The following is a 24,343-nucleotide window of genomic DNA, read 5'->3' as shown; positions in this document are numbered from 1 at the left end:
ATTTCTCCTCTTCTCTGGGTTTTGAGTGGCGGGGGGGTGGGGGGGTGGGGGGGGGATGGATTGGATGCAGGGAGCCAGCAAGGCTCTTTGCGAGGCTGGGTCAAAGCCCAGGCAAGGGAAGAGACTCAGCGACCTGGACTTACAATGACCTGGATGATGACCTGGGGCAGATGCCGTGCACAGGGTTTTAGCCATTCTCCCTTTCTGGGCCCGCCCAAAGAAGTGCTTCCCCCGTGGCATGTACCCACTCTCCGCAGCCCTGGGCGGAGGATGCTGGTATTAAGATTTGAGGGGTTGGAGCATCTTCATGCTCCACGTAATAGAAATGAAGTTCATGTGGGGCTCAAGAGGCTTTCAGGAGCACTGAGATGAGGAGGAAAAGATGCCTGTCTGCAGTAAGGAGCTGGAGAAAGGAGCATGGAGTGGAAGGCTGAGAAAGAGAGGGGGAAAATAAGCTCTCCTGGTCCTCAGTCATGTTCTGGTGCCAATTGTGGTTCCAGAAAATTGCTGCACCTCCTATCTGTGAACACTCTTGAATGACCCGTAACTAGGAAGAAATAGCAGGAAATACGTTCTTGCAACCAGAATTATACCTCCACCATGGAGTAGCACGCTCATTTATTCATTTATTCATCCCACAGGGGTTTGCTACACCCTGGGCTGAAAGTCAGACAAGAGGTGGCCATTGCCCTGGAGGAACCTATCACTGTGTACTGGGAAAAGTATCCAAAAAAACAGGTCATTACAGTCCAGTGGGGGAATCGAATGGTCTCAGCAAATGCAAGATTTTTCGGTGATGGAGGCTTTTGGTGGCATCTGGGGATGAGTAGGAGCTCATAGTTGGGGGAGGCTTGTAGGGAGTAGAGTGAGTGTTCCAGATACAGGGCAAGTTCCTTGTGGTCATTCTGAGCTCTGTGGCTGACAGTCTCCACTGCAGAAACGTCTTGCTCCATTACCTACGATTCCATTAACATAACAAAGGTCAGTTTTCACGCTGAAGCCCAGGGACTGCTCACTCCTGGCCTTATTATTAACCATTTTTCAATTAAATGCATTCTCCAGATCATACCAGATGGCCATACCATTTAGGACCTTTCAAAGCCATTAGTGGTGAATCACTAAGCATTTCTTTCCAAAAGGCTGGATTTTAGAAGGACTCTGTAAAGAACACAAATGGAAGTGGTTTTCCCCTGCTAAAATTATGGCACACTCCTTCCATCTGTGTGTGCTAGAAATGTGCTTCAGATATTGCCACATACTTAGGCTCCGTTAGTGTAGGGTTGGTCAGGTTTTTTTTTTTCCCCCAATACTCAGATTTGCCCCAAATTTCATGCTGTTCCTTAGGCCAAAATGCCACGAATCCTTCCAACCTAAGATCTTCATTGCCTTAGTCTCAGGCCCTGGAAGACTTTCTTTGTTGCCGGTCCATTCATGGTACTGATAATTATAAACAGCCAAATTATTGATGGCAGTTGACAATTCCTCTCCAAGGACCCACAAAAGAATGTACTGGAGCCGGGTCCCAAACCCAGTTCTCCAGCTTCCTCCTTGGTCGTCTTTCAGTTATTTCTTCTTGTTCTCTTGATTTCTTCATTAATAAGAAAGACCTGAGTTTTTTTTTAAAAACAAACTTTTTTTTTAACAGAAAGAATCTATTAGTGAGAATTAAGTTTGTATTAATTGTGATGCCAGTTCACCAAAATATTTTGCTTTTCTTAAAAATCAGTGACTATTCAGGCCACCCAAACCATTTATGGTGGAAACGTGTAGCCTTTCTTCAATAGCTTATGTGACACTGGGGAGCTGTGTGATAGTCTGAGCTTCAGTTTTCTCACTTGTGCAATTGGGGGATTAAACTTCATTATTTAAAAAGTTACTTCCCACTCCAAAAGTCTATGATTCTTGACAATGTGGGAGAGGGAATTGAGGGGCTTACACAGCTACTAAAAAGCAGACCCCTAACCTCAGAACTGTTAAGTCCAGGGTCCTCTCAACTTCCTGAAGTGTTAAATAGTTTAACTTTATGTGTAAATGCCTCTCTAAGGCACTGTTTTCATTGTTATTCAAAACACAACTAAAATCAATGTTTGTCAGGTACAAAGGGCAAATGAGAAAAATGATTTTCTCAAAGTCCCTGGACTATCAGTACAAGTTCTGACTGAGTTATATTTAGAATACTCACAGGTTCCAGTTGCCACCTGGACGTCTCTTTTGCTGTCATTTTTTTAAGTTTTATTTTTTCTGGCGACCTTCATATTCACAATAGATAAGTTTCTAATATTTTAATCTTACCGGGACAACAATTTAAATGAGCCTATTTGCTAACCTGTATGTTAACCCACTTATTCCTGGTAAGGAAGCCAAAATGTCTTTGTTGGGAATTCTGAGTAAATGAACACCTCAATTACTCAGAATTTGCTACTGTTAGAGCCAGCAGGTGAAGGGGGTGGGGTGGAAGTGGAGGTGGGGACAGTACCGGGTGGAGTTGGAGATTGCTGGCTGGAAGGGGTCGGGAGAAATTGGAGGAGGGCTGGGCAGGTAATTAGGAGCACAAAGAGGAATCTGAATCTGACTCTAAAAATTTGGATTTCTTTAAGCACGAAGCCATAACAATTTGGGGTTTGTGACTGAGGAGTGGGATGAAGATAAAGTTCAATTGTATTTACTTTTACAATCAGAGCATAGACTCAAAGGGTAAAGGAGATTTCAGGGGCAAAGTGTGGCCCTGTGCTTAGAAGCCCCCTGCTCTGACCACCTTCCAGTCAGGTTCCTTCTTAGGGGAGGAGTCTGAGAGCAAAAAGGTAGTACCCACCTTAAGTCCCTATTCCACTTTCTAGACCTCTTTCTGGGTATACTACCAACAAGGCCCTGGAATTCCTGCCCAAACAGTCTCAATCCCACTTGCAAATCTGAGCAGCTGTTTGCCTTGGATTCGTCCTTTGGGGGGGGTGCCCTTCCCACTGGCACAGGCCCAAGATGTGACCGCGGTTTGATTGTTATGGAATTAAGGGGTAGTTGGAGCTTGGATGTCAGTGCAGGGGTGTTACAAACAAAAGCTGTGGATTCTTTTGCCTGACACATTTAATAACCAGTTCCTAAGGCAGCGGTTTTCAAAGAGAGAAGTGTTTTTTATTAGGTGCGTAGTAGGAGAGAAGATGGCCTAGTGGTTCAAAATCTGTCTCCCTGAACTGCAGCGATTCTGGTAGTTTTATTAGAGAAAAAGATGGGCAGGGTTTAGATAATGAGCACAGTGGCACCAGATGATGTATTAGAGGTGATCTAATCACTGAGCATGCGCAGATTGATTACATATTAGTCACAGACTGTATGTACGAAAATGGCACAATAAAGTACAGTTGACTTTTGGTTAAAGTCTAAGCTGCTGCACATGTCAGGAGGGCCGACTTTGATTATCAAGATAATTTTGGACTTGGGTTGGGTTACCAAGATTGGTCCAATCTCGGTTATTAAGATAATTTTGGACTTGGGTTGTGTTAGTTCTGGGTTGACTGAAGACCCTTCATTAATAAACATTAGAGGCTGTCTTTAGTGGTTATAAGACGCTAAAGTTGAAAAACTGGATAACTGGGTACTAATGAAAGTTAGTCACAGGGTTTTTACAATCACAGGGCAGAGAATAAAGGCTATACAATCATTATCAGAGATCAAGGTAACTGGATTACAGTTTAGATATTTCAGGTATTTCACTCTGTCTACTTCAATATACCTGAAAGTCAAAAGGAATATCTATATTATGATTCAGCAATCAAAATCATCCCTTAAATCCTGATTTCTCAGTTACAGGGGTATAAATAAACAGGCACCAGGCACATAAGGAATATTGAGAAATTAAAGAATTTTTAAACTTGAACTTGGCCTTCCAAGTCATTCAGAAGTATATTTGACAAAGTAGGAGAATAGAAGTTAACTTAATTAAAAGTGTATTAGCTTGATGAATAACTTGTTCATCTTTAGACAAAAAGTGCAGGCCCTCCTTGAACTCTAGCCCAGGACCCTGCAAATGAGAGGGGTGGGCCTGATATTCAACCTACTTAAAAGGGTAAAACATCATCAATTCATTCTTTCACTTTCTAAATACCTGTTTTCATGCAAATAATTGATGTGTTAAATGCCCGGGTTGTCAGCTGTCATGGTTAGGGATATGTGTCAACTTGGCCAAGTTGTGGTGTCTGTTCATCTGATTGGGCAAGTGCTGGCCTGTCTGTTGCAATGAGGACATTTCATAGGATTAGGTCATGATCATGTCAGCTGCATCCACAGCTGATTCCATTTGTAATTAGCCAAAAGGGAGTGTCTTCTGCAATTAGTGATGCTAAATCTAATCATGGGAAGCCTTTTAACGAGGACTCAGAGGAGACAGGTACCATTCCTACTTTGGCTGGTGAGCCTCTCCTGTGGAGTTCATCCAGGACATCCATCGGAGTTGTCGGCTTCGCAGCCTGCCCTGTGGATTTTGGACTCTGCGTTCCTGCGGTCACATGAGACACTTTTATATTTGCAAGTGTTCCCTGTTGATTCTGTTTCTCTAGAGAACCCTAACACATCTTGGTACCAGGGGTGGTTCTTAAGAAACAGAATCTTAAAAATGGGTTTTTATGAATGGTTTTCTACTCTGACTGGACTCAGAAACACTAAGGACTCTGATGCCCATAATCAGAATGACACTCCCAATCCATGGACTGAGTTGGCAAAGGAGATAGTCAAAATATCATCATTCGATTCTCCTAAGGCTTCGCTTGTACGAAGCCAGACTCTGGGGGATAATGTTTTTGACACCTTTACAGAGTTTTGTAGAAATAAGAGTTATAGAGATGTTGGTTGGCTGTTGTTAGACACACTGTCTACATTAAGGGGTGAAAGGGATGGGCTTAAGGCTTCAAACAAGAAGCTTAAGCGCCGTCTGAAAGATGTAGAGGTTTCTATGAGTATCCTGAAGGAAAATCTTATTTCCTGTAGCCGTAGACTTGAGATCTCTGAAAATCAGACTCAGAATCTTATTGTTAGAGTAGCAACTTTACAACGTAAACTGAAATCTCAGTCTTGCATGGTGTCTGCCGTTAAAGTGAGGGCATTGATTGGAAAGGAGTGGGACCCTGAAAAATGGGATGGTGACATATGGATTGATAATGATGTTGGGGGTGTGGTTGAAACCCTAGACCATGCTGAGCCTTCTCTAGATAACCTTGTAATAGTCTGCCCTGAGGACATAGCCGCCCCACCTCCAGCCTGCCTTGAGGAATTGGCCACCCAACCTCCTCCTGAAGGGATTAGCCCTAGAGTGATTAATCCTGTTTTACCAGATGAAACTGCAAATGAAGGCCCTGAAGCAAATGGCTTGGAAGATATTTCTAATTCTTTTCATGACCCACCCCCACCACCCCTCATTTCTTCTAGACCTATAACTAGACTAAAGTCCCAACAGGCCCCTAAAGGTGAGGTACAAAGTATCACACACGAGGAGGTACGTTATACTTCAAAAGAACTGTGTGAGTTTTCCATTTTATATAGACAGAAATCAGGGGAATATGTGTGGCAATAGATTTTAAGAGTGTGGGATAATGGTGGGAGGAATGTAAGGCTGGATCAGGCTGAATTTATTGATATGGGCCCACTAAGCAGAGATTCTGCATTCAATGTTATAGCTTGAGCAGTTAGAAAAGGTGTTAACAGCTTGTTTGGGTGGTTGGTTGAAACATGGATCAAAAGGTGGTCAACATTGCCTGAGGCTGAAATGCCAGAACTGCCCTGGTATAATGTAGATGAGGGGATCCAGAGGCTTAGAGAGATTGGGATGTTAGAGTGGATTTATCATGCAAAGCCTGCTCTTACACCCCAGGAATGTCCAGAGGATGCACCTTATACCAACAGTGAGAAATAAATTTGTGAGACTAGCACCATCATCCCTAAAGAGCTCTGTAGTTGCACTTCTCTGTAGGTCAGATATTACTGTAGGAACTGCTGTCACTGAGCTGGAATCCTTAAACACAATGGGGATGACAAGATCCTGAGTTGGCAGAAGCCAGGTGGCAGCACTTAATCACCAAAGGCAGGGTAGACGCGGCTATTATAATAGACAACAAACTCAAAGGAGGCATCAAAATTATATGACACGCAGAGATTTGTGGCATTGGCTAGTAAATCATGGGGTACCTAGAAATACAATAGAAGGGCAGTCTACTAAATTTTTGTTGGAACTGTATAAACAAAAGAGTTCTAGGTCAAGGGAACAGAAGTCTAACCTGAATTACAAAAACACAGAGTCACGGCCCCTTAACCAATTTCCAGATTTGAAACAGTTTACAGACCCTGAGCCCCTTGAATGAAGGGGAGTCCAGGTCCCTATGGGGGAGAAACCTGTTACACTGCCACAAATTTATACCATTAATCTTCCTCTAAGTCTTCCCCGAGGAGACTGATGGCCTTTTACCAGGGTAACTGTGCATTGGGGAAAAGGAAATGATCAGATATTTCAGGGATTATTAGACACTGGTTCAGAAGTGACATTAATTCCAGGGGACCCAAAATGTCACTCTGGACCACCAGTCAGAGTGGGGGCTTATGGGGGCCAGGTGATCAATGGAGTTTTAGCTCAGGTCTGTCTCACAGTGGGTCCAATGGGCCCCCGGACCCATCCTGTAGCTATTTCCCCAATTCCAGAATGTATAATTGGCATAGACATACTGAGCAACTGGCAGAATCCCCACGTTGGTTCTCTAAGTTGTGCAGTGAGGGCTATTATGGTGGGAAAGGCCAAGTGGAAGCTACTAGAACTGCCCCTACCAAGCAAAATAGTAAATCAGAAGCAATACCGTATTCCTGGAGGGATTGCAGAGATAACTGCCACTCTTAAGGACTTGAAAGATGCAGGGGTGATGATTCCCCATTCAACTCTCCTATTTGGCCTGTGCAGAAAACAGATGGGTCCTGGAGAATGACAGTGGATTATCGTAAACTCAACCAGGTGGTAACTCCAATTGCAGCTGCTGTTCCAGATGTAGTATCATTGCTTGAGCAAACTAATACATCTCCTGGTACCTGGTATGCAGCTATCGATCTGGCAAATGCTTTTTTCTCAATAGCTATTAGTAAGGACCACCAGAAACAGTTTGCTTTCAGCTGGCAAGGTCAGCAATATACTTTCACTGTCCTACCTCAGGGGTATATCAACTTTCCAGCCCTATGTCATAATCTTGTTCACAGAGACCTTGATCATTTCTGCCTCCCACAAGACATCACACTGGTCCATTATATTGATGATATCATGTTGATTGGACCTAGTGAGCAAGAAGTAGCAACTACTCTAGATTTACTGGTAAGGCATTTGCGTGTCAGAGGATGGGAGATAAATCCAACAAAAATACAGGGGCCTTCCACCTCAGTAAAATTTCTAGGTGTCCAGTGGTGTGGAGCATGTTGAGATATCCCTTCAAAGGTGAAGAATAAGTTGCTGCATCTGGCCCCTCCCACAACCAAAAAAGAGGCACAATGCCTAGTTGGTCTTTTTGGATTTTGGTGACAACATATTCCTGATTTGGGTGTGCTACTCCAGCCCATTTATCGAATGACCAGAAAAGCTGCTAATTTTGAGTGGAGACCTGAACAAGAGGAGGCTCTGCGACAAGCCCAGGCTGCTGTACAAGCTGCTCTGCCACTTGGGCCGTATGATCCAGCAGATCCAATGGTGTTGGAAGTGTCAGTGGCAAATAGAGATGCTGTCTGGAGCCTTTGGCAGGCCCCTATAGGAGAATCACAATGCAGACCCTTAGGATTTTGGAGCAAAGCCTTACCATCTGCTGCAGATAACTACTCTCCTTTTGAGAAACAGCTTTTGGCCTGCTACTGGGCCTTAGTAGAGACTGGACGCTTAACCATGGGCCACCAAGTTACCATGAGACCTGAGTTGCCTATCATGAGTTGGGTGTTGTCTGACCCACCAAGCCATAAAGTTGGGCATGCACAGCAGCACTCTATTGTAAAATGGAAATGGTATATATGAGATAGAGCCAGAGCAGGTCCTGAAGGCATAAGTAAGTACATGAAGAAGTGGCTCAAATGCCCATGGTTTCCACTCCTGCTGCCACATTACCTTCTCTTTCCCAGACCAGAGCTATGGCCTCTTGGGGAGTTCCTTACAGTGAATTGACTGAGGAAGAGAAAACTCGGGCCTAGTTTATAGATGGTTCAGCATGATATGCAGGTACCACCCGAAAGTGGACAGCTGCAGCATTACAACCCCTTTCTGGGGTGTCCTCGAAGGACAGTGGTGAGGGGAAATCCTCCCAGTGTGCAGAACTTCGAGCAGTGCACCTGGTTGTTCACTTTGCTTGGAAGGAAAACTGGCCAGAGGTACATTTGTGTACTGACTCATGGGCTATTGCTAATGGTTTGGCTGGATGGTCAGGGACTTGGAAAGACCATAATTGGAAAATTGGTGACAAAGATGTCTGGGGAAGAAGTATGTGGATAGACCTTTCTGAGTGGGCTAAAAACATGAAGATATTTGTGTCCCATGTGAATGCACACCAGAGGGTGACTTCAGCAGAGGAAGATTTTAATAATCAAGTGGATAAGATGACCCGTTCTGTGGATACCAGTCAACCTCTTTCCCCAGCAACTCCTGTCATTGCCCAATGGGCTCATGAACAAAGTGGTCATGGTGGTAGGGATGGAGATTATGCATGGGCTCAGCAACATGGACTTCCACTCACCAAGGCTGACCTGGCTACAGCCACTGCGGAGCGCCCAATCTGCCAGCAGCAGAAACCCACACTCAGCCCCCGATATGGCATCATTCTCTGAGGTGACCAGCCAGCTACATGGTGGCAGGTTGATTACATTGGACCACTCCCTTCATGGAAGGGGCAGCAATTTGTTCTAACTGGAATAGACACATACTCTGGATATGGGTTTGCTTTCCCTGCACGCAATGCTTCTCCCAAAACTACCATCCATGGGCTTACAGAATGCCTTATTCATCATCATGGTATTCCACATAGCATTGCTTCGGATCAAGGAACACACTTCACGGCAAATGAAGTGCGGGAATGGGCACATGCTCATGGAATTCTCTGGTCTTCCCCATCATCTAGAAGCAGCTGAATTGATAGAATGGTGGAATGGTCTTTTGAAAACTCAATTATGGTGTCAACTAGGTGGCAAAAACTTGAAAGGCTGGGGTAATGTTCTCCAGGAAGCTGTGTATGCTCTGAATCAGCGTCCTCTGTATGGTGCTGTTTCTCCCATAGCCAGGATCCATGGGTCCAGGAGCCAAGGGGTGGAAATGGGTGTGGTACCACTCACTATTACCCCTAGTGATCCACTAGGAAAATTTTTGCTTCCTGTCCCTGCTACCCTGAGTTCTGCTGGTCTATAGGTTTTAGTTTCAAAATGGGGTGTGCTTCCTCCAGGAGAAACAACAGTGATACCACTGAACTGGAAGTTAAGATTGCCACCTGGTCACTTTGGGCTACTTATGCCTCTGGATCAATAAGCCAAGAAGGGGATTACATTATTGTCTGGGATAACTGACCCTGACTATCAGAAGGAAGTAGGACTGCAACTACATAATGGAGGTAAAGAAGAGTTTTCTTGGAATATAGGAGATTCCCTAGGGCATCTATTAGTACTACCATGCCCTGCGATTAAAATCAATGGAAAACTGCAACAACACAATCCAGGCAGGACTACCAATGGCTCTGAAACTTCAGAAATGAAGGTTTGGGTCACCCCACCAGGAAAAGAACCACGGCCAGCTGAAGTGCTTGCTGAGGGTAAAGGGAACATGGAATGGGTAGTGGAAGAAGGTAGTGATATATATGAACTTCAACCACGTGATCAGTTATAGAAATGAGGACTGTAATGCTGTTTTGTTCATGTTATACTATTTAAGTTGTAAGATATCAAGTTTAAGAATGAATGTTGCTCAAGGATTTGCACCCTATTCTGGAGAGATTTAATGTGTTTCCAGTTATATGCAGGACAGTTGAGTATTGTCAGGTAAAAGAAAAAAAATTGTGTGCTTATTTGTTTTCATTTGGAAATTAAGTGTGGTTTAAGGTGATATACATATAGGTGCCAAGTTGACAAGGGGTGGACTGTCATGGTTAGGGACATGTGTCAACTTGGCCAAGTTGTGGTACCTGTTTATCTGATTGGGCAAACACTGGTCTGTCTGTTGCAATGAGGACATTTCATAGGATTAAGTTATGATCACGTCAGCTGCATCCACAGCTGCTTCCATTTGTAATTAGCCAAAGGGGAGTGTCTTCTGCAATTAGTGATGCTAAATCTAATCATGGGAAGCTTTTTAAGGAGGACTCAGAGGAGACAGGTTCCATTCCTGCTTTGGCTGGTGAGCCTCTCCTGTGGAGTTCATCCAGGACATCCATCGGAGTTGTCGGCTTCGCAGCCTGCCCTGTGGATTTTGGACTCTGCGTTCCTGCGGTCACATGAGACACTTTTATATTTGCAAGTGTTCCCTGTTGATTCTGTTTCTCTAGAGAACCCTAACTAATACATCAGCTATTCACTAAATTTGACTCTTGAAGCTCTCTCTATCAATGTATATTTTATCAGTCTGTATAGTTTCTACCCAGCCTTGAAAGTAAATAACCCAGATGTGATAGATTCTCTTGGGCATCCTCTATCTTTCCCTTGCCCTGCCTGTGAGATCCTGCAGAAATCAGTACTTTTTACACCAGGCCAGCTTCTCTATCAACCCCTGCTTCCCAGCCCCCTACAAAAAATCCGAATGTCACCATAAGGTCATGGGACTTTTCCTAAAATTTTAGGAAGGGGAATAAAGATAACAGCTGGCCCTGACAATGGATTAGGCCTTGTTCTAAATACTTGTATTTCAGGGCCAGCTAAAGAATTTGCAGAGCCCAGGGCAAAATGAAATTACTGGGTCCCTTGTTCAAAAACTATTAATTTCAAGATGATGATAGCAAAGCATCAAACCAAGTGTGGGGCCCTTTGACCGTGGGTTTTAATATTAATACATTAATCCTCGTGGCAACATTCTGAGGTATTACTCTCCCCCCTTTACAAATGGGAATGCTGAGATACAGAAAGGATAAGTGATGAGTGCAAGGTCACAGTGTTAAAACATGGCAGAGTTGAGATTTTTATCCATGTATTCTTGTTTCCAACACGGACTCACTCTACAGCAAATTTTAATACAACCCCTCAGTTAGATATCTGGATTCTCTCTCCAGTTTCTCTTCTGTTATTGCTAGTTGCCCCTATCTTCTCAGCCCCTAAAAACCGACAATAAATTGACTCCCACCCCAAGTAACTTATTGACTGCCTATTCCATTGTAATTTAAACATGCTCTCTAGGGAGTCTCCTCCTATCACATACACATGCAAACCAAGAGGCTTAATAAGGTTTTAAGCCTACAAAAATCAGTCTTGTCCTAGGAGAGATTTTACTGCTAAGAAAATCAGATTTTCCCCATATTGTTATAGCAATAAAATTACATTTCCTTTAAAACATTCCACTTCTTTTTTGCCCATTTATTCACTTTTAGAATTCTCTGCTTCAGTTAGCCTGAATGTGTGAGTTTTTATTCTAGATTGTTCCAGGTTCCAAGGAATCTCAATAAACAAGAGTCTATTCTAATCTATTTTGATTCACTTGATGCTTTGACATAGTCAATGCACAATGAAGGGATTCACTGTGCAGAAATTCCTTTGCCTGTTCATGAAAATGCACTTCCTTTCCTATGAGCTTTGCCAAGAAACGAATCTTAACGCCAAGAAACATTGTTGGGTGAATGAAAAAATGTGGTATTCCATCCTTTGGGAGGGTGCCTCAGTAACACTCTCCAAAAGTACTTGTAAACTAAGCCATATTATTAATAGAACAAATAATTGGTTAATTTTGCAACATTCCTATCAGAAAACTAGTATGATGGATATATTTTCTTTTTAATGAAGTTGGAATTTTTTGGTAAGTGATTGATTAGATATTTGACTTGACTACTTGAGGTTCCTTTCCCATGACTAATTACAGGATATAAGAGCAGCTCTTGTTATCTTCCAGATCTTCCTTCCCATATCTCCCAATTCCCTTGCTAAAGAGAATCTATAAATTGGTTTGAAAGTTGGAGGGATGGAACAAAAAGAGAAAGGGAATCTCCCAGGGAAAGTTTAAAATTAGGTAGTTCTGAATAATAAAAAGCAGCTACATTTCAAGAAGGTGTCAAATGTCCTGAACAAATCATTTTATGTTCATTAAATAGTATGCTGTAATTTCTTTTCTAAATTGAATGGGCTACAGTGAAAAATGGTATTTGGCCCACCCTAAACAATAGCATCTCTCTGAAGACCTTTATTGTGAATTGAGAATTTTAAATTAGATAAAAAAATAACAATGCATGACATTGCTTAGCAACCACTATATGTGTTAGTAAGAGAGACTCTGGATGGATAAATGTCGGGCCATTCTCAGAGAACAAATAAATTAATTACCTGGGACAAAACTGAACCTGTGCCAGTATCAGTTTATTCAAATATTTGTTCCAAGGACAGAGATTTTCATGATGATGAGGGTCCATGGTTTGAGTTACAGTTTTTGAATTGGTTACACCCTGGGTGGCTGGGAGAAGTGGCCTTGGTTTCAGAGGGTGATGAAATGACTGGGAGGTCAGGAGATGGGCAGTCTTCCTTTTGCAGGTGGGCTTGCTATGGGATCGCCTTAGCCAACTGGGCTTCTCGGTTGCCAGGTGCTTTTTGTGAATGAGTGTTGCTTTACAAGAGCAGAGGTGGGTTTTGGCTCTAGTTCTCACTGCATTCACAACCTCACTGCATTGACAACCTCCTTACATTGACAATGCAAGCATGTCTCAGAATGAATGCTACCACCCAAACACACTTTGTTTAGCAAGGAAGCACGAAACACCATGCAACCATCCTTGCACATTCAGGGTACTATTAGTTCTCTGTCCTTTGCTTGTTTGAAAGTTTGATCCCTCAACTGAGTCCTTGGCATTTAGTGGAACCCAGGACTTACTGATACCTTAGCCCTGGTGTTAGGTTGGAACCCAGGACTTACTGGCACCTTAGCCGTGGTGTTAGGTTGCTTCCTAGACTTGTACCCTGCTCATGAATGGGTGGAGGTGTCTGGATAATATTCCAGCTCACTCACATACCTTAAATACTGCTAACTTCACCAGTTAAAAAAAAATTTCTATCATCTTTTTTCCTTATTAACAACCCCTCTGGCCCAGAGTCAGAGTGTACTGGTTGAAGGTTCTGGATTGTGGGTTTCTGAAAAGGATCTTTCAGAAACTAAAGAACTGCCCCTGGAGTGTGGACTCCTGCTTGGGGTATTTACAATGTTGACTAAACACTCTTAGTCTGTAGATTATAACTGGTTTACATGAACTTGTGTATTTCAGCCAATCTAAAATGCCATCAAGTAAAAACAAATAATTATTTGATATAATGAAATATATAAGAAAGAAAAAATGCTTCCAATAAAATGATGTAATGTTCTCTTATCACTTAAAGATGTTATTTTACACTTATTGAAAAGGTTTTTTTAGATTAGATTTAAACTTTTCACCATATGGTGAGTATGTTCATATATTAAAGAAGAAAAATATAGGTGAAAAATTGATTATGGTTTTCTTAAAACTCTTCACATCCAAAATCTGACTTTTCTAAATCCTGATTAAAAATGTCAGTTTTTTTCATCCAGTATGTTAATTGTGCCACTGACATTGAAAGTGCACCATTTCTTAAACCACCTAAAAGCCATTTGTCTGGGCTCTTATCTGGCTCTGTAATTACATAGATCCAGCAGGAGAGCTTCTAGGTTATGTGGGGGACTGAAGTTTATGCATTCTGAGAAGAGGGAGGGGGCTTTCAGAAAAAACACAAAGCAGCAAATGCAAAATTAGGTTACAATAGTGATGATTCACTCAGAATGATAAAAACTCATATTACTAAAATGCTACAAATTTGCAAATTCAAATTTTGCAGCCAACGCTGTCAAATACCACAAAATTACAGAATCTAGAAAAATATCATAAACACTTTCATTAATTAAATTCTTGTCCCACTTCTATAAAGCTTTTTATCCTACATGTTTGACTGTACGCTCCTTGATTGTATTGAGCTATGTAATCTTTATCAAATTAACTTATACTATATACATTGAGTTATTGTTCAATATGAGAAACGCTTTTGTCATTAGAACACTTGCTTCTCCAGACCATTCCACTGCATCAGTTCAATTTTGCATGCCAGCTCATCTGGTGCTGCCAGATTTCATCAGGGCAAGATGTTATAGTTACACGAACAAACAACTTCAAGCGTTGGAACCTTACTCAGTTGTTTGTAGAACTCGCTGCTTGAGGTACTGCTACCTGTTTGTTCTCTAGAAACACAGAAGTTTGAATATATTCTGTATTATGTGATTTTCAAAGGTATGGTTTGCTTATAGATGTAAATATTTCCTTTCTGCATTTCTTGACAGATGAGCACCTCCAGCTGGAATTGAATTGTTGAAGACGGAATCCTTGGCTGACAATTTTAGAGTTTGGATGTCAGGCAGATGTTCACACAGACTAGGTCTTGGCTCTGTGTGTTTCCAATCTTGCTTTTCCTCCAAAGTGTTTGAAGTGCTGAGGGCCTCAGGGAATGTTTGTATTGGAGCTCTGGGGCCCTGTACCTTTTGTCATGCTGGGCCACACAGCGGGTGATTGGAAAGTCCTAGAAGTACGCCTACATTGAGGTAACCAGCAATAGCTTAGTTGAACTTCAGCTGACCTCATCACACCTGAACCACTAAATCAAACCACGTTTTTCCTATTCAACTTCCCCTTAGCCAGGTCTCCAAAATGCCTGAAGCTGTTCTACTATTATCTAGTAAGAGGAAAGAAGAGTGATGAGGCAAATCAGAGTAGAAGAATGTAGTGGTTGTTATGGGTTGAACTGTATCCCTCAAACGGTACATTGACAACTGTGCTCCTTTCAATCTACTATGTAGCTCAGAAAAACCATGTTTAAATCCTGATCCAATCTTGTAGGAGCAGCCATTTCTTTTAATCTGATTCAATATTTTGGAATATTTTGGAAAATTTTTATTAGATTATCTCCATGGAAATGTGCCATGCCCAATTGTGGGTGTGAACTTTTGATTAGATGGACATGTGACTCCACCCATTCCAGGTGGGTCTTAATTAGTTTACTGGAGTCCTTTAAAAGAGGAAACATTTTGGAGAGAGTTCAGAGCAGAGTTGATGTAGATGCTTGGAGAACCGTTGTTTTGGAGCTGACGGAGGTACATGTTTGGAGATGTTTGGAGTTCCGACAGAGAGAGCAGCTACTTAGACATAGGCTGAGCCCTGAAGATGTTGCCATGTGGCTTCTCATGAAATGCTGAGCAACCCAGAATCCAGAGTTGTGTCCAGAGGAACTAAGTAAAGGCCTACAGATGCTTAGAGAGGAAACCACTGGCATCAGAAGCTGGAGACTGGCAACAGAACTGGGGACAAGGACCAGGAGATGCCAGTCACATGCCTTCCCAGCCAACACAGATATTCTGGATGGCATCAGCCTCTCTTGAATGAAAGTAACCTCTTGTTGACACCTTAACTTGGACATTTTTATAGACTTAGAACTGTAAACTTGAAATTTATTATATTCCCTTTTTAAAAACCATTCCATTTCTGATATATTTCATTCTGGCAGCTTAACAAACTGATACAATGACCTGACCTCCCCATACCTCAAAATGTGACCATATTTGGAAATACAGCCATTGAAGATTGAAATAGTTACAATGAGGCCATTTTGGAGGAGGGTGGGCTCTAATCCAATATGACTGGTACCCTTATAAAAGGGGAGTTAAAATAGACAGACAGTAGGCAGAAGTCCATGTGAAGACAGAGGGAGAGCTTGGAGAGACGCATCCACAAGCCAAGGAGTGCCAAGGATGCCGGCAAACACCAGATGCTAGGAAGGGGCAGGAAGGAGCTTCCCTTACAGGTTTCAGAGGGAGCACGGTTGTGCCAATGCCTTGGTCTCAGACCTCAAGCCTCCAAAACTGTGAGAGAATAACTTTCTGTTGTTTGAAGCCAGCCAGTTTGGGGTACTTTATTCCAGCAACCCCAAGACCCTTAGATGGTGTTCTTCACCAATATTGGTTAACTGTCTTTCTTTTGCAAATTTGACTCAGGTCACAGCATTGAACCCACCAGTCATTGCTTAGGGTCTCATGCAAGGGAGAGGCCCTGAGGCTAGTTTTACTAGTTTCATGAAAAATCCATCTCTGAGAACTATCTTATTTTTGATCTGTACATTGGGAATGGTACAAAATAAATTTCACTACTCTCCAACTCCTCCCCACAACCATCTGACTGCTGGGAGTCAAGAGGCACACTAGTCAGTCCATAAGATTATCTTCCAAGTTGCTAACATCTCCTTTACAGCTTTTTTTTTTAACTTTCATTTTTTTTTGAGATAATTGTAGATTCACTTGTGGTTATAAGAAATAATATAGAAAGGTTTGATGCACCCTTAACCCAGTTTTGCATAGTTTATGTCTTACAAAACTATGTTACATATCACAACTAGATATTGACTGTGCTGATTTAAAAATATTATGTACTCCAGAAAAGCCATACATTAATCCTGATTCAATCTTGTGGAGACAGCCATTTCTTTTAATCCTAATTCAATACTGTAGGGCAGAAATGTTGATTAGATTATCTTCATGGATATGTGACATGCCCAATTATGGGTATAACATTTGATTAGATGGAGATGCAACTCCACCCACTTAGGTGGTTCTTGATTAGTTTTCTGGAATCCTTTAAAAGAGAAAATATTTTGGAGAGAGGCAGAAACGAGAGGTACCTCAGAAACAGAGCTGACAGAAACGTCAGAGCAGAGCCGACAGAGATGCCAATATTTGAAGAACAGAAACACACATGTTTGGAGATGCTTGAAGACCAGCAGACATCACTATGAGATATTAAGCAAGCCAGAACCTGAAGAGAGCCAAGGGAAGCCAGGAGATGAAAGCCAGCCCCACAGAAGCGAAGTGAGGAACCCCCTCAGGAACAGAGGCTAAAAGCAACGGAGCCCAGGAGTAAGGGACCAGCAGATGCCAGCCATGTGACTACCCAGCTGACAGATGTGTTCCTGACACATTGGCCTTCCTTGAATTAAGGTATCTTTTTCTGGATGCCTTAGTCTAGACATTTTTATAGGCTTAGAACTGTAAACATGGCTTTCAAACTAAAACATTGACACTGATGTAGCTAATACACAGAACTGTCTGTCATCACAAGAAGCCCTCCTGCTGCTCTTTTATAGCCACACAAGCTTGCCTCCTGCCCTCACTACCCCCTACTGACACATGCTCAGCAATCACCTCCCAACCCTTGCCTACTCACACCTGACCTCCTTTTCTACTGTGAGCAAATGTTTTACTCTGTTCCATTCTGCCACTCAGGGGAAATGGGAGGTCTACAAGAAAGCTTGACCATACCTTAAACCCTGACACCTGGAATAAGCAGCTCTAGATGCTTCCCAGGGTAGGAATTCTCAGTGGCAGGGCTCCTGTCCCCTGAGTTATAAATACTCTACCCTTGGGCAGCACAGATTTTCTCTCCCCTCTGAAGCAAAGTGGGGTATGTGGAGCTGCCACTTACTGACCCTGACCAGAGCATTGGCCTCCATGGGAGATGGGATGCATTGGATCTCTTCTCCCACTCTTTTGGACCCTTTGTGCTCTACAGATAATAAAGTGGTCATTTGCTAAACGTCTTTGTTGTGCCTGAGTCTGTATTCTTACAATTTACTGACTTGCTCCACATCTAGCCATTCCTTAATCCCTGGTAACCACTACTCTATTGTCCATTTCCATAGTTTTATCATTTTGAGGATGTAATATAAATGGAATCATATGATATTAAACCTTTTGAAGTTGGCTTTTTTTTTTGAACTTACCATAACTCTGTGGAGAGTCATCTAAGAGGTCAGCCTTCTTCTTCCCACCTCTCAGAGTCTTCTTATCTGTGTTTTATATATAATGTCAAGGCTCTTCAGTTGTACCTGGTGGGAAGAATAGAGAAAAGCACATCTACTGCATCTTTTTGGAAGCAGAAGTTCACCCTGTAGGTACTTCTGAGGTTTACCTAAATATAGGCTCTGGCTATTATATAAGGACAGCTGCCTGGCCAAAGTTAGAGAAGGTAAATGTGAAAAACGTGTATGTATATCTTACAATGAAATAGATTATGCTATATAATCTATGATGAAGTGTTACTGTAAGTTATAAGTTATACCTCAGGATAATTTCTCAATTATCCACACTTTATGATTCACTGCATTCTGTCCTCTTCATGTTTCCAGCCTGTAGATGTTAAAATCATAAACACATTAAGCTCTGCTAACATTTAACAAATCAAGTGCAGTTGGTGTCTCATTTTGGGTTTCCTGGACACAGACCCTGAGAAGCAGTCGAACATGCCAGATGCTTATTAGGGAATCTCCTGGACATCTGCCCCTGTGGAAGGGAGGGACAGGAAGCAGAGTTGGGCAGAAGAAAAGGATAAGCAATGCTGTGGCTTGATAACAGCTTTGGCTGATGACCTGGCATGCTCTGGAGTTAGAATGGCCTTTGGAATTCTTCTGGGCAGGACAGAGATGGTTAGGCAATTTGCAGCCCTTTATAGATAATGTCACTGGGGATGGATGGGCTGTCCCGGGAGGGGTGTGCATTTGTACAGACAGCTCTCTACAGCTGAGGCATCTTGAGGGATTAACCACTGAGGACCACCCAGGAGCTGGGCAAAGTCCTATGGCAAAGAGAGCTTGGGGTGGGACCTTGCAGCGTCTGCCAGAGAGTGTCATTAAATTTGCATATATTAGAGATTCATTCCCAGAAGTTCTTTTACTGCTAGGTGCACAGTCAAAAAGTTGGGCGAGACAACTATGCAATTGATTGTATTGATTGACTGAGCCATTGATTCTATACTTTGGATGGATTGTATGCTGTGTGAATATAGCTCAATAAAATTGCATTAAAAAAAAAAAAAGTTGGGCAGGGACTTAGTGGACCTTGATGTCTCAGGGAGGAGAATAGTGCTAATATCTAATTCAGTATAAAGTTTAACAATGACTCATAGGTTCTGATTTGTCTCATTTGTCCATGTGAGTTTTTTTTTTTTTTTGGTCTTTTGGTTATTTCCTCCCTCCCTTCAAAAGGGATGGTTTATCTTTATTGGGAGTTTTAAATTAATATTCAATTTATTCAAATAGAGAATTAAAAAGTCTTATTTTCCTTAAGCCTGTAAGTCTCACTTATAAACCTTATTGTTTTTAAAAATAAATCCAGTGAATTTTAACAATCCTATTCAAGGGTACTTTTATTAGTGTTCCAGTTGAACAGACAAAACTACCTTAAATAATCAGCCCCCTTTACAACTTGGTTAATTAAATTCTTTTAAACATTTTAACTGCATTTATAAATGTAATATATTTGATTTCTCCTCTGCAGTAGAGCTAATAAATTTATGAATATAGCAAATCCCAAGTCCTCTTGAACATCCCAATCTTGTTTACAAATCTAGCCAAATTCTCTTAAACCTTTTCAGCTTACAATCTTAACTCTGAAATAAATGACACATTTTAATGGAATCACAGAGCTAATCCATTGATTCTGGTAGACCAAATTATCCCAAAGCACTTAAAATACTAAATACATACAGGTTATTCCTCAGCTTCAGTATTCTAACCTGCTGCTGAGAACTGGCCCATTTGCTTGTCGGGAGCTCTTAGGTTTGAATAGGGGACAATGACGGCACAGCATGGCTCAACCCAAACTCTGCCCTCCATACAGATTTTTATTAAACACGTACTATCAAGCTGGCAAAACAGTTCACCCGGCCTGTTCTGTAAAATGGGGACAATAAAGGAACTTACTTAACAGAGTCATTGTGATAATTAAAGGAATAACCATGGATAAAGCACTTAAAACAGTGCCCAGGACACAGTCGACACAATATAAATGTTAGTTGTTGTTGTTTTTTGTCTGTGTGTAGTGTGTAGGAGAGAACTCTCCAAGAATCAAGGCAATAACCTGGCTTGGGGATATTGAAGCACACCATTTTGTCTCTCCATGATTCTATTTTCTCAACCATGGGATCAGGAAGCAGATGGATTTTTCTCCAAGGGCCCCTCAACATTTAGTTGGCATGAACAAGGAGACCAGGGTCTATTTTGTGTTGTACTGTCTGTAATCTGTGACATTTCCTCTGTGAGGAAGATACTAGAAAAGAAGCCTCAAGAGGTGACTATCAGGAAATGCCCACATGGATGGACCTTCTGCACAGATGTCCCTTGCTTGTTGAGGTCAACTAGAACTGGCACCATAGCAAGCACCAGGCTCACCCCCAGGTGTGAGGCAGGACTTGGGGCTGTAGAGAACAGCTGAGTAGAGAGTCTTGGAGGATGTGACCATGGCAGAGATGAAACAGCGGCCACACCCCAAGACAGAATTCCTAAACCTTTTTGTGCCATGGAGCCATTGGCCACCTGCGGAGGCCCCTGGACCCTTTTTCTAAATAGTGTTTTTAAATGTATAAATTAAAGTAATAAGACTATAAGGAAAACCAGTTATGTTAAAATATAGTTATTACACACACACGCACACACACACACACACACACACATACATAATATATGGACTCTTTCATTAGCAAATTAAATAGCAAGTTCTCATGGTAAGCCTAACTACTCCCTGGGTTTTGAAGCAGTGATGGGAGTCAATATTTCAAGGTATCTGTACAACCTTAATGTGGTATGAAAATCTATGTGATCTCTCTTGGTCATAAAGTTCCTCTGAGACTGTGGGCACTATTGCAGTTGGCTGCCTGCATCCAGATTTGAAGGAAATGCTAAATTTCAGTTAGAGGTTGGTGAAAATAAAAATGCACAATTCCCCCTGGCTCTCCACCCAAATTTATGGATCCTGTGACTTCTATGCCATTCAAATAATGCCCACGGTTCTGTGACCCAAAGGTTAATGTACAACATATATAAGCTCTGAGGCATGCCCAAAACTAGGGAATAAAAATTCCTAAGCAAGACCCCACAATCCTTCTCGGCTGTCATGGAGAGATTTCCTACAGTGTGGAGATTAGAAAATCCCTCTCAGAAGGGCAGAAAATCCCTCTCAGAAGAGGCACATTTTGTGATGTGAGGGATCTGGAAGCTTCATGTCCTGGCATTCTTATATAGGTAAGGGAGGGTCTAGATGCCTCATGCTTGATCTGCATTTCTTTCAGAGAAGCTGGCAGACAGGGCTGTGAATTTCCCGTGAATGTGCAGAGGGGTTCAGTGAAAAAAGTGTTGCCTTGTCACCCATTGCGTAATGGACCAGAGGGAAGATTTTCTGCAGCTGTCAATGGCACAGCCGAGATTTATGTGGGTAACCACCACAATGGTGGGAATGCTAAGTTATCACACTTATATGTGCATATAAAGAGGTCCTTCATGAGTTCTGTGGGTTCTCACAATTCAACGGTATGCTTGGGAAGAAAGTGATCTGATTTCACTTTTAATTAGAGAGGATCAGAATGGTAAATTTATGGGGCATAAAATACTCATAGTAAACTCTATATTAAGGCTAAATGAAAAAATGAGGGGCATTTGTTTTCTGATACAGGCAATGTGGCATAGACCCAGTCATCGCTGAAGTCTTGATGTGAGCAGTGAGCCTGTCCTAGGATGTCTGCATAGGGCAGTCATAGTGGGAATAATTTTATGGTCATCTCAGCACAGGATCAGTGGAAGGTGGCCAAGGGGACCAGACTTCTGAGGGGCTGTAGAATTTATGCAAAGACCTGTTATATCATGTGGGAGAGTTCACTAAATTTCTTGGTATTAAAAAAGTAACCTGAAAAAAGTTAGGTGCCATGGCTTTGGAGGATATGCAGTTACTTCCATAGAATTGTGATTTTGAATTTATTATCTATAAATTTCAAGAGATATCAGTGTGCTCAGCGACTTACATACCACATTTCAGAAGTACTCAGTTTCACATACAACTTTAATCGCGCATCTTCTTTGTTTCCTTACTAATAGTCCCTTGTTATAAAATCACTAGAATCTCAGTTTTTAAGTTCTATCTCAATATTATTTTAAAGCTGATGTTCATAGATGAGCTTGAGTTTGTAATTGGAAACTAACTGTAAAAGTTTCAGGCTATGATAGTTTCCAAGGGCCTCACTGCATTTAAGTCTGAGTTCAAATTAAATAATGACAATGGGAGGAATATAATAGAGGCTTTCTGCTTTGAAAATATAAGATGCAGGGGAAATCTGTGGGAGAAAATGGTCAAGCTGGATCATGTTTTTATGAGGCGATTCACTTACCAGGAGATACATATATTTTTCTTCCTTGAAGTGATGGAATTTAGGTTCTGATGGAATTCTGGATGAAAGACATCCCTTTAATTTCTTGTTTCATCTATCGTAGGAGTAGCTTGCTGTCACTGCAGTGGAGAAAAGCATCAAATCGCTAGAAGGTCAAGAGCCAATTGCCAAAAACCCGAAGTTACTCAGAAACTGTTCTGGGAGGCTCAAGGTAAATGTTCAAAAGATGTATTCCCTTCAAGTGTGGAGAGAATACCCATGTAAGATCAACTGAGGATAAAGAATAGTTATTGATTAATCTCCAAAGCACAGATTTTACTGAGATTGTGGCCTACAATAGGTAGAGGTAGGTGACAAGCAAACTTGAAATTTGCTTGCAATTCAAAGTATTTCTGCCTTATACACTCCTGCTATTCTCCTACTGACTCTTGTCAGTACACAAAAGGATGGTGATTTCATGAAGGCTAGTTACAGTCTACCCAAGGGTTTACAGGAGGAGGCCATAAATGTGAGCTTTATGACAACCTGTTGAAGTCCAGGCCAGGCTTGGCAGGAGACTCTGCTGCTCAAGGGAGGGGCTGACAGTGTAAGAGGGATGTTATGGATGGAAATATACCCCCCACGAAGACATGTTGAAGATCTAACCCCCAGTCCTGTGGATATGAACACATTTATTAGTTAGATGGGTCATTAGTTCAAGTGAGGTCTTAATGGCTGGAGTCCTCTCTTACCAGCAGAGGGAATTTGGACAGTAGGAGACAGGTGGTGTGAGAATGGCCATGTAACAGAGGCAGAGATTCTGCTATGGATTGTTGGCAAGCTACCACCAGAATGCTACAGACTTCAGAGAAAGCATGATCCTGCAGACCTTGATCTTGGACTTCCAGCTTCCAAAAGTGTGAAACAATAAATTCCTGTTGCTGAAGGCAGCTAAATTGTTGTATTTGTTATAGCAGCCCAGGCAAACTAAGACATGTTTGTACCCAGCAGGTGACTTCAAGTACGGTAAGAAATGGGCTTTCAGAATTCAGTTTCTCAAAGAATCATTTCGCAGGTTAGCTGCTGTATTGGTCTCAGCAGACTCTACATAAAACAAGCAAATTTAGCAGATGTCTGTGGGGCATTCCTGGGTGGCTGTGTTGTTGAAGTTGCTCATGAGAGCTTGTGGTGGTCAGTGTCATCTCTACAAAGAAACAGCTCCCTGCTTTGCATCCACAATTCCCAATGCAAGTGAAGGAAAACCCAGCTAATATTACAGGACTGTTTCCTTTTTCGTGTTCATTAGCTGCTGAAATACAGAAATTGAAGTGGAAGACTGCATTTGCTGTCTCCATTTTTGATGACCCTCATCTACAGCAGGGTTTCTCGCCTCCTACACATCCGATATTTTGTGCCAGATTGTTCTTTGTTGTGGGGAGCTTTGTACTGTGGATGATTAGGAGCATTGTGGCTTCCTTCTGCTAGATGACAGTAGCAATCTCCCTAACCCCCAATTGTAACAGCCAAAATATCTCCAGACTTGCTAAAAATACCCTAGTATTGGGCAGTAGCGATTGTGGCTCAATGGCAGAATTCTTGCCTGCCATGCCAGAGACCCAAGTTTGATTCCCAGTGCCTGCTCATGTGAAAAAAAAAAGTACCCTGGTATTGAGAACCCCTGATCTATAGCATGCAGTCTGTCTTTGGCCATGTGGAACCAAATATTACCACTAAGCTAACAAATTTTCCTAATTACAGGCAAATTTCCAAAGTTATTTCATATGCTGGTAGTATAAACCTAGACTCATATAGTTCAGTGATCTCAATTCAGCAAATATAAACATGAGAATGCTTTATTGTTTTATAAAAAACTGCCATCAACTTGTTAGTGAATCTTCTTCCCCAGTCATGGGGTGAAGGGAGTCACAATGTTGTTAGCTTATAAA

The 24,343-nt window shown here is 41.9% G+C and overlaps 1 long non-coding RNA gene across 1 annotated transcript in view; it reads right to left on the bottom strand.

The window, feature by feature from the left end:
• LOC143646114 (uncharacterized) overlaps positions 1–23,185 on the bottom strand; it is a 53,140-nt gene extending 29,955 nt beyond the window's left edge. The window contains exons 1-3 of the long non-coding RNA XR_013157294.1: positions 23,150–23,185; positions 22,419–22,537; positions 17,989–18,093 (exon numbers count right to left, since the gene is read on the bottom strand). This is a non-coding gene — a long non-coding RNA (uncharacterized LOC143646114). The remainder of the gene's footprint in view (positions 1–17,988; positions 18,094–22,418; positions 22,538–23,149) is intronic.
• Between the last annotated feature and the right edge of the window lie 1,158 nt (positions 23,186–24,343).

This window comes from Tamandua tetradactyla, chromosome 9, assembly GCF_023851605.1.
Source record: "Tamandua tetradactyla isolate mTamTet1 chromosome 9, mTamTet1.pri, whole genome shotgun sequence".
In the NCBI taxonomy this organism is placed as follows: Eukaryota; Metazoa; Chordata; class Mammalia; order Pilosa; family Myrmecophagidae; genus Tamandua; species Tamandua tetradactyla.
Note: the sequence above shows the minus strand (reverse complement) of the source record. Positions and strands in the feature narration are given on the sequence as shown.